Raw genomic sequence first — 11132 nt, 5'->3', positions numbered from 1 at the left:
GCGCTGCAGCTCAATAGGCTAATCCTCTGCCTGCGGCACCAGCACACCAGATTCTGTCCCTGTTGCCCCTCTTCCAGGCCAGCTCTCTGCTGTGGTCCTGGAGTGCAGTGGAGGATGGCCCAAGTGCTTGGGCCCTGCACCCCATGGGAGACCAGGAGAAGCGCCTGGCTCCTGCCTTCAGATCAGTGCGGTGCGCCGCGGCGGCCACTGAAGGGTGAACCAATGGCAAAAGGAAGACCTTTCTCTCTGTCTCTCTCTCTCACTGTCCACTCTGCCTGTCAAAAAAAAAAAAATTAAAAAATAAATTCAATTGCTTTTGATCTTTTGCCAACTCCTAAGTGACTTTATATGTAAATATATAATTATGTATTTTCTTATTTAAAAAGTACATTTGTCAAGGTAGAAGATAGAACATATTTGAGCATTGTATCCTGCTTTATAGCTTTGAACTATGATTGTATTTCAAAAAAGTTGATGAAAAACAGAATTTAAAAATAAAGCATGCTTTCCATGAACTTCTTGAAGGACCTTTATACAATGTAAACATTTTGGTGTGTGGATCTCCTTTTGTATCCTTGCTTAGATCCCAATAGAATTTAGAAATATATCTGGCACATCTTTTTATTAAGATCAATTAGACTAACTCAGGTTGCATATTAACTATAAGTCTATAACAGCCATTAATAATTTTGATTGATAAAATAAATAGAAATGCAGAGTTGAGTGACTGAATTCCAAGAGGAGTAAGTAGGGACAGCCTCTGGCCTAGGTGACAGAAGTAGTGATAGAAGGCTTCTTATAGAACATTCAGTGTTGCACACACACACACATATGCGTGCACACATGCAAGCATGTACACTTGCACATGTATACACACCCATACAGAATTCAGAAAAGCTTGCACAGGGGAAAAATATAATCGCCCCAGTACTCAGAGCATGCTTCCAAAGAAGAACTAATGTTTTGAGATCAATGATATTTTATAAAGGCATAATGGTTGGAGGAGGAAACGGTGATCATTAAGGCCCTTGTAAGTATTTTTATTCTCGTCCCTAAGTTGGAGTTATTTCCCATGATGCATCTAAGGCATTTGTGCAAATATATTACAAGTACACTATCTTTTTTCTGTCTTAGATGTATCTGCAAATGTTAAATTTGGGGGGATTTTATGTGAGTTGTAGACTAACATGAATAAATATTTCAAGTGATATGGCATACAGATTTTAAAACCTTAGTAGGACTCAATATTTATGTTGTGTATTAGTTATCTGTTGTTGCATGACAAATCATTGTAAAACATATCAGTTTAAAGTAACAATAATCTTTTGCTATCTCTTCTGGTTTCTATAAGTCAGGAATTTGGGAAGAGCTCAAGTGGGATCTTGCTTTTGATTATAATCAGATGTTTTGCAGGGTTACAATCATCTGAAACCTTGATTGCAGTCTGCATTCACAAGGGATCTCACTCAAAAAGCTGGCAGTTTAATGTTTTTTTTGTTGGCCAGTCTCCACTCCTCACTCACTGGACTCTTCATGGGGCTGTTTGATTGTGCATAAGGCATCCTAGCAGGATTCCTCTGAAAAGCAGTGATCTCAGAAATCAGGATTTAACTGCAGTGCTTTATGACATACCTCATCACTTCTGCCACATTCAATTGGTCATAGAAGACCTGACTTGATTTGGTGTAGGGGGCACCACAAAGGGCATTGCACCAACAGGCAAAGATAAGAGGGGTCAAGTGGATCGTATCTACTACACACGGAAAAGATATCTTATATGCAGGATGCCTGCATAGCTGGTATCCAATATAGGCACCTGTTTGTGTCATGGCTGCTGCTCTTCTGATCCAGCTGTCTGCTTGTGGCCTGGGAAAATGGTGGAAGCTGGCTCAAGTGCTTGGGACCCTGCACCCATATGGGAGATCTGGAAGAAGCTCGTGGCTCCTGGCTTGCATTTCAGACGTTTGGGGAGTGAGCCAGTGGATGGAAGACCTTTCTTTCTGGCTCTTCCTTGCTCTATTTGTAGCTCTACCTCTCAAATTTTAAAAACAGAGATAATTATTTTTAAGCCTATAACATAACAATGACTATATATTTTAGTTCCTTCCCCTCTATTTTATTTTTTATACTGTATATATATCAGTAATCTTTATACTTATTTTACTTGCTTACATTAAAATTTATAGGACAAAGGTACATATTTATGCTGATAAGAGTTGAGATTCTAATTTCTTAGGCAAACAATCCAAGAAAGTCATATAAAATTTCAAAGCTGGGATATTTTCATCTTTTTAATAAGAAAAAATGAAATAATACATAAGTTTGCTTTCAAAGCTAAAAAGTGTGCATCAAATAATAAAAAATAAATTAATACACTCTTGGTGTCTTCTATTTTGCAAAGACTCTTCCCATTGTCTTCTTGGCTTGCACACTTCAATGAAGTAAGATTTCATCTGAGAGAGGCCTATGAAGCAAGAAACTGAGAGTGGCCTCCAGCCAGAAGCCAACAGGGAAGATAAATCTTCATTCTGGAAGTCTTTGTGAAGAACTCAATGCTACCAGCAAACACTGACTGAGTTCAAAGAGACAACAAAAGGAGGGAGCACTTCCCATTTAACCGTATGAAGCTAACAGTCATCTTGATACTAAAAGTAGACAAATACAACTACAAAATAGAAGAAAGCTACAGAACATTCTTTGTAAATAGATAAAAAAAATATTAGCATAATATTAAAAAAATTCAGCAGCATACTTAGAACAAGTTATAAGCCATGCTCAAGTGAGTTTTATTCCACAGATTCAAGTTGAAATTGGAAAAGACCCCCTAAAATTTACCCTGAAATGTGGCCCCTTAAAGTTTCCTAGAAATGCTATCCGGGGTGCCACATGTGCCACCGGAATTTGGGGTGCTTTATGATTTCACCACGGGCTTATTACCAAATCCCCGATATTAATAAGCCTGAGAGGGTTCTTGCCTCATATTTAGAGAAGAATTCTAAATACCAGCACAGATAAACGAGGCAGCATGGTACGTTTTAAACTATTATTTAGTGAGAAAGGTGCATAAGAGAGTGAGAGCTTTATTTAGGGGGAGAGGTGAATAGGGGTTCATACCAAGTACCAGGAACCAGCCAGGTGGATGAGCATCTAGGCCAGGAAGCCTAGAGCACATGGCCCCAAGGCCATGCACCCTGGAGGTGCAGGGCTATAGCAAGCCCTGTCCTGGCAAGAGGCCAGGGAAGAAGAGCAGGAGGGCCTCGAGCACACCGTGTCCTGGCTTTTAACCCACTCCAAAGGGGAGTCGTTAATTAACCTGATTGGCTGGTGGGTACCCCAGTGTGGCCAGGTAGGGGAATGAGGCCACACAGGGGCGTGGCAAAGGCATCAGGTAGGAGTATGAGGTCACACAGGGGCGTGGTCTTCCAGTTCACAAATCTGATCAATTTTACCCTGTATGCCTGCCTACTTCATTCCCCCCTCAGAGACTCCAGACCTTAATCTTAAGGGGATGTTGATGGGCATCGAGTCTCCATCTTCTGTAGCTACTTCCAGCTGATTAGGGGCGCAGACCCTGCCTGTTCTCGGTCTGGAAGTCTCTGCCTATTTCATCTAATGAGTTCACTTCATGAGCCAGAGCTCTTTCAGTCACCGGCCTTGTCAGTGTCTCCTGCATGGTCATTATTTTTCTTAGGAGCTGCTGGGTCCTACTGGGTTCTTTTAGATATAAATGAAGGTCCATTGTCACTCTGGAGTGACTGTGGGAGTCCAAAGTGTGGCACGATGTCTTTCAACAAGGATTTAAGCACCTCGTGTGCTTTCTCCGTTTGGGTTGAAAAGGCTTCATCCATCTTGTAAAAGTGTCAATAAAGTCTAGAAGGTACCTATAATTACTTGTAGGGAGCATATTGGTAAAATCAACCTGCCAATCTTCAGCTATTTATGTTCCCCTCCTTTGCACAGGAGTCAACAGGGGAGGTGGCCTTACGTGGTGAGGGTTCTTCTGTAAACATAGAGGCCAAGAGCAAGTCATTTCCTTTATGACCATATTTGGTCCCTTTCCTCCAAAAGCTCGGGAGACCAGTTGTGCTAAGGCATCTCTTCCCAAGTGGATAGAGCTGTGTAATTTTCCATTAAGTGGCCATTGGTAGCATAATTCTGTGATTTAGCATCTACTATCCATTTGCTTTTTAGTATAGCCTCGCTGTTGAGCCCATTAATTTTCAGGCTCTGTACAGTGAGATTCCTTAGCTACTTCCACAGATTGACGTATAAGGGCCATTTCCAAACTTTCCTGTGTAGCTGCTCTATCTGCTAACGCATTTCCCTGGTTAATATAATTATCTCCCTTCTGATATCCCTTGCAGTGGATGACGGCCACTTCTAAAGGCTCCAGTACTGCCTGAAGTAGAGCCAGTATCTCTTTTCCATATTTAACAGGGGGTCTCTTTGCAGTCACTAAGCCCCTCTCTTTCCAGATTGCTGCGTGTGCATGCAACACAAGGAAAGCATATCTGGAATCTATCTATCTATCTATCTGCATATATATATATATATACATATATATATATATATATATATATATATATATATATAAACTCGCTGGCCTTTTCCCAGTTGTAAAGCCCTAGTCAATGCAATAAGCTCTGTCTTTTGGGCTAAAGTATTGTGTGGTAATGCTTGGGCTTCTATCATCTGCCTTTCTAACTCCTTCCTTCAGATAGCTGCTGCCATCAGTAAACCATTCAGCATCTGGATTTTCCAGGGGCTCATCTCGAAGGTCTGGCCTACTAGGGTACATCTGCCCAATTTTAGGAGGTCTTTTCTGATTTCAAAGTCTATCTCAATATTTTAAGATCAATCAATCACGGATCTGTCTGGGCATTGCATACTCAGCGACTGATACCATGCAGTCAGATGTTATCTGGGATACATCAGGAAACAGGGAATATAGTTTCTTCAAAATAAGAACCAAGTCTCAGAGCTTTTACCAAAATGAATACAGTCTGACTGGGCTGTGCAACTGGTCATCCTGTTGCCTGGCAAACATCCAGTATGCCATTGTCAAAGAAGAGAAAGTGCTACTTGTATATGAAGGTGATAGAATGAGCAGCTTTTCCCAGGAGTATGTGGGAACTGGTTTGGCTCAGTAAGAACTAGGAGAAACCACTGGAGCAAACAGATGAAAATCTAATCTACTGGCCCCATTTCTTTTGAAACAAATGTAAGCAGAGATTCACCAAGACAACCCAGTACCTAATTTGAATTAGAAAACATACATTAAAATGACAGAGGAAACTTGCTCCTCTGAGTAACAAGGTTGATCATAGGAAGAAAAGAAGAGAGGAAAAGTCATTAATAGCTGCTCAGTTGGACAATGCCACTGAAAAGGAATTACTGGAAAGACTGAAACAAGATAGGTGTGGTGACATCCACAGCTTTCTCATTCATGACTTCAACAAGGCCCTGGAACAACAGGGGGCAGAGAGGGACTCTTCAGATGAGGAAAAAGATGATGAAGATGATGATGAAGGTGTGCAACAAAGAGAATCTGTGGAAGATGAGGAGTGAGATGAAAGTGATTTAAGTGATTTTGAGGATATGGATTAATTGGATGCCAGCAGTGATGGAGACCAGGATGGGAAATCCTCTGGAGAAGAGGAAGAAAAGTCCTTAATGCAAAACACAAAGACAAAGCACCCTGGAAAGGACTTTTTGGGAGAAAAGTAACCTATGTAGAGATAGAGTATGAGCAGGAAACAGAGCCTCTGGCCAAGGCCAAAACCACTGAAGTCCCCTAGGCAGTTACAAACAGGACTGAACATGTTGAGCTTTTATCTTAAACACATTCCAAACACATTTTGTATATTATACAATATTTGTGTTTTTAATGTTTATGCCACTTAAGACATCTGGAGTCACTGGAGAAATGACTTAATTTGGGAACAGACTATTTTATAGCATATCTATTGATATCACATAGGTTAAAAGGTCAATTCTGGGATGAGATTGTAGGTGTAAATAGTTCTAAATGTTGAATGTTAAATTCCTTAGTCATTTTTCCTGCCATGGAAGGACTTCCATTTTTCTCTTGTTTTCTTTTCCCTAGTCCTCTGGGGGTACAAGAAAAAGAGCCTCTGACTTATAATGTTTACTATAAAAGACTCCATTTGTACCATGTGAGACAGGAAGAAAATCCTTTCTGAAATCGGAGAAGACCCCCTAAAATTTACACTAAATTGTGGTCCCTTAAAGTTCCATAGAAATGCTATCCGGGGTGCCACATGTGCTACCGGAATTTGGGGCGCCTTACGATTTCACCACTGGCTTATTACTAAATCCCTGATATTAATAAGCCCAAGAGGGTTCTTGCCTCATATTTAGAGAAGAATTCTAAATACCGGCACAGATAAACGAGGCAGCATGGTACGTTTTAAACTGTTATTTAGTGAGAAAGATGCATAGGAGAGTGAGAACTTATTTAGGGGAGAGAGGTGAATAGGGGTTCATACCAAGCGCCAGGAACCAGCCACGTGGATGAGCATCTAGGCCAGGAAGCCTAGAGAACTTGGCCCCAAGGCCACGCACCCTGGAGGCGCAGGGCTACAGCAAGCTCAGTCCTGGCAAGAGGCCAGGGAAGAAGAGCAGGCCCTGGCACACTGTGCCCCAGGCTTTTAACCCACTCCAAAGGGGAGTGGCTAATTAACCTGATTTGGCTGGTGGGGGCCCAGGTGTGGCTAGGTAAGGGAATGAGGCCACACAGGGGCATAGCTAAGGCATCAGGTAGGGGCATGAGGTCACACAGGGGCGTGGTCTTCCAGTTCACAAATCTGGTCAATTTTAACCTGTATGCCTGCCTACTTCACTTTCCTCTTGAGAAATAGCTTAAGTTCCATGGTAGTGAGCACCTTTGGAAGCCTGCTGCACTTTTCTAAGGCAGTTACCACCCTGCTGTCACTTTGGATAATTTTGGCCAGGAGGCCCTGAAACATGAAACCATACAGGCTTTGACTTGTTCTCCCACTCCAATCTCCTTTTACCTTGAGTTCTTCGTTCTTGATAATACACTCAAGACGAAAGTGTAGATGACACCAGGTCAACAGGTGTTACTTTAAGAATTGTTAATGTGCTTGTAATGTCCTGCTTACTTATAAAGGAGCCGGCACCCTGGGGTTCCAGTCCCGGTCAGGGTGCCAGATTCTGTCCCGGTCACTCCTCTTCCTGTCCAGTTCTCTGCTGTGGCCCGGGAGTGCAGTGGAGGATGGCCCAGGTCCTTGGGCCCTACACCCGCATGGGAGACCAGGAGAAGCACCTGGCTCCTGGCTTCAGATAAGTGTGGTGCGCCAGCCACAGCGCTGGCCGCAGCAGCCACTGGGGGATGAACCAACGGACAAAAGGAAGACCTTTCTCTCTGTCTCTCTCTCTCACTGTCCACTCTGCCTGTCAAAAAAAAAAAAAAAAAAATTTAGCATCCATTCATAATCAAAATTCTCAGAAAAGAATAGGAGGGGAATGTCACTTCTTCAACTTGATAAATATCATCTAACAAACCCAATACAGCTAAGATCATATTTGATGAAAAACCAAATGCTTTCCTTCTAAGACTGAGAGCAAGGCAGCAATCTCCATCCTTATCACTCTTATTCAGCACAATACTAGAAACTCTTATAAGTGTGATGGGCCAAGAAAAGGAAGTAACAATCTTAAAGACTGGACAGAGAGAAATAAAATTGTCCCTATTTGCAGATGACAGAATTCCCTATAAATCTTATTTCTCTCTTGACTATAACAAGGCCAATATCCTGGGAGTGATATTTTACTACTTGCAAGATGTACTGCTTGGGAACCACATAAAAGGTATATGGAATCTCTTTGTTGTATGTCTTATGTCTGCATGTTATAATTTCAAAATTAGAAGTTAAATTTAAAAAAGACTATGTTCTACAAGTGTGACTTAAAATATTCTAATGTTCTTTTAGATTTATTTATTCATTTGTAAAGCTGAGTGACAGAGAAAGAGGAGAGAAGAGAGAGACACACAGTTAGATCTCCCATCCACTGGTTCACTCCTTAGTTGCCCACAGTAGCCACAGCTGGGTCATGCAGAAACCAGGAACCTGGAATTCCATCCAGGTCTCCCACATGGGTTGGCAGGAAAGCAGCTACTTGAGCCATCATCTGTTTCCTTTCAGAGGAACATTAGCAGGAAGCTGGATCAGGAGCAGAGTAGCTGGAACTCAAACCTCCACTCCAATATGGGATCTGGGCATCTCAGGAAGTGGCTTTTAGCAGCAGTGCCACCATGTCCACTTCATATTCTTGCATTGGTGTTTGAATATGTAAAAAAATTGACTAATCAAAAACTCTAAATGTCAATCAATATGAAGATAGCTAAATAAATCATTAGATATTCATATTTTAGAATGCTATGCAAATATGAACACAAATGAGGGATCTCTTTGTTAAGGAAAGCTTTCCAGCAGAGATCTATAATATTCTACTACTTGTGTATATGTATTTTTTTCCTTTTTTTCCACACAAGACCTATTGAAGAAAGTGTTTGGCCCAGCAGTTGAGTCACTGGTTAAAATGCCTGCATCCCACATCCAAGTACCTGAATTCAATCCCAGCTGTGTTCTTCATTACAGCTTCCTACTAAATGCAGACCCTGGGAAGTAAGAGTGATAGCTCAAGTAATTAGTTTCCTGCCACATATATTGGTGAACTGGATTGAGTTCCCAGCTTCTGGCCTGGGCCCTTGTCCAGCCATTGGTATTATGGGCATACAAACTAGAGGAAGAGGGCATTCTCTCTTTCTCTCTCTCTCAAATAAATATAATTTTCAAATTATAAGTATGCATACATTTTTGTTGAGTTGAATAAAATATATGGAAACAAATAATATCTAATAATAATGGTTGCTTATTAGAGTAGGTGGGAATTGGGCAGATGGGGAATAGAAAAAGGTTCTGCTACATATTTTTTCATATTTTTGACTTTTGACCTATACAATTGGATTGCCTAATCACCAAACAAGAGAAATTACTTAACATGTTTATCAACAGTAAAATTCTAAAGCTTAAAAATAATATGCCACTGGCACTAGCACTGTGGTGTACCAGGTTAATCCACCACTTGTGACACTGACATTCCATGTTGAAGTGCCTGGACTCTAGTTTCACCTATGCTTTCTATGCTTTCAATCCAGCTTCCTGCTAACACACTTGAGAGGCGGCAAATTATGATCCTGCCACCTAGACCAGGTGGAGTTCCTGGCTCCAGGGGGAAGCCTGGGCCAGCTCTGGCTGTTGTAGTCATTTTAAGAGTGAAATAGCAGATAGAATCAACCTCTCTCTCTCTCTCTCTCTCACACACACACACACACACACACACCTGTTAGTGTGCCTTTAAAATAAATAAATCAATGAATGTTTAAAAAGTGTGATATTAGCTTAGCACAAACAATATTCCATAGATCAATGTGACAAAATACTACTAATAATAGTGGCATTCTAAGCAGTGGCAAAAAAAGTTATTCATTGGTGGTGAGAAAAAAAATTGATACAATGATAGATGATGGAACTGATGACTTCATAAAGCCATGTGCAAACCTGAGCTCTGGGGGAAACAGTTGTAAGCAAAAACTCAAGTCACAGAAATTCTGAAGTATAATACAATGTTTCACTTATTACAAGAGAATCAGACTTCATAGTTTTTAGGGAAAAAGAAAGTCAAAGAAAAATAAAAAGATAGCTTACATTAAAAATTGATCACAGGAAAGACTTTATAGTTCAAACACCATTAAATTGAAAAATTTACTCAATCCAGGACAATATTTGATTTCACACATAAATGTTCATACCAATATTTATGTGGCTATATAAACAGTAAACAATAATTTCAGCCAAAATAATAATTGGATGAATTTAGTTATTTTTCCCCTATGATAAAATACAATTAAGTCATTACAAGTCAGTGAAAATTAGATTAATAAAATGTTTATGGATGTGAAAAAATGTGATATAATTTATATGGAAATAGGATGATAGAACAGCTTATGGAATGTATATAGCATTCATTTTTAAATTTTGTATCTATTCTATGTGCTTTTTGTTAACACATACTGTTTGCATAATTAGAAAATATAGCGTTTCCATGTATGTAGCTTTGACATTATAAACTCTTTAAGATTACCACAGTGGATGTCTGATTTCTCCACAATGTGTAAACGGCTTGGAAGTTGGCAGACTCAGTCTCACAACATGAAAAATATCTGAACAAACTGAAAATCAATGACTTTTGTTTGATCCCTCAGAGAATTGTGGTCATGAGATAAACCACTACCCTGAAATCTAAAAGCAGTAGACAAATGGAATCACAGGTGAGATCAACTCAATAGGGGTAAGCAGACAGAACTGATAACTGCTAGGAAAATCTAACCGGTAAATTTGAAAAATCTTTAGAGACCGAACTTGACAGTTAAAAGATCCTGAAAACCCAATTTTAGTTGACCACCAAACCCCTATCTTTGTGGTTGCACAATGAGGCAGAGGGGTGACCCTCCAAGATCTCCTCCAGGTTCTCACTCTAACCATCTGATAAAACTTCCCTCATGGTGTAGACAGGGTGGGGAGGAAATGAAACATTTTGAGATGCGCCCAGAGTACTGCCCACAACAAAGACCTATTCCCTAAGAGAAATCACTCAGAGCACTATCTGACTTGCAGAAAGTTGGGGGTGAGACAACTCCAGCCTCTTCCACGCTTCCTATTTCATTAAGGGAACACACACAAAAAGGGCTAAGCAATACTTCTGAAGCTCACAGCCTAGGGATTCAGGTCAAGTTAAAATGACAGTTTAATTATAACACTGTGTAATGTGTTCCTTCCCGCAAACTTTACCACCCTATCAACAGGGCTCCAGTATAATAACACTGGAGTACAACTGAGAGAACTTCAATACACAAATTAAAATTAAGAAGGAATTCTTAGGGAATCCAAATTGGGGTGGGGTGGTTTGCGGGTTGTCTGATACCGACAGCTGTAACATTCATGAAACACAACCTATTAAGACGCACATTCATCCTACTTCATTTTATTACCTGATTCATTGTGTCTGCTTTGAATGAAAAGATA

The 11132-nt window shown here is 40.5% G+C and overlaps 1 pseudogene; it reads left to right on the top strand.

The window, feature by feature from the left end:
- Window positions 1–4904: 4904 nt before the first annotated feature.
- LOC100349831 (protein MAK16 homolog pseudogene) lies at window positions 4905–5798 on the top strand (annotated as a pseudogene).
- Window positions 5799–11132: the final 5334 nt, after the last annotated feature.

The sequence above is a fragment of the Oryctolagus cuniculus genome, chromosome 3 (assembly GCF_051225735.1).
Source record: "Oryctolagus cuniculus isolate XC-2025 breed Fujian yellow rabbit chromosome 3, ASM5122573v1, whole genome shotgun sequence".
Taxonomy (NCBI): Eukaryota; Metazoa; Chordata; class Mammalia; order Lagomorpha; family Leporidae; genus Oryctolagus; species Oryctolagus cuniculus.
This window is presented reverse-complemented; position numbering and strand designations above follow the sequence as displayed.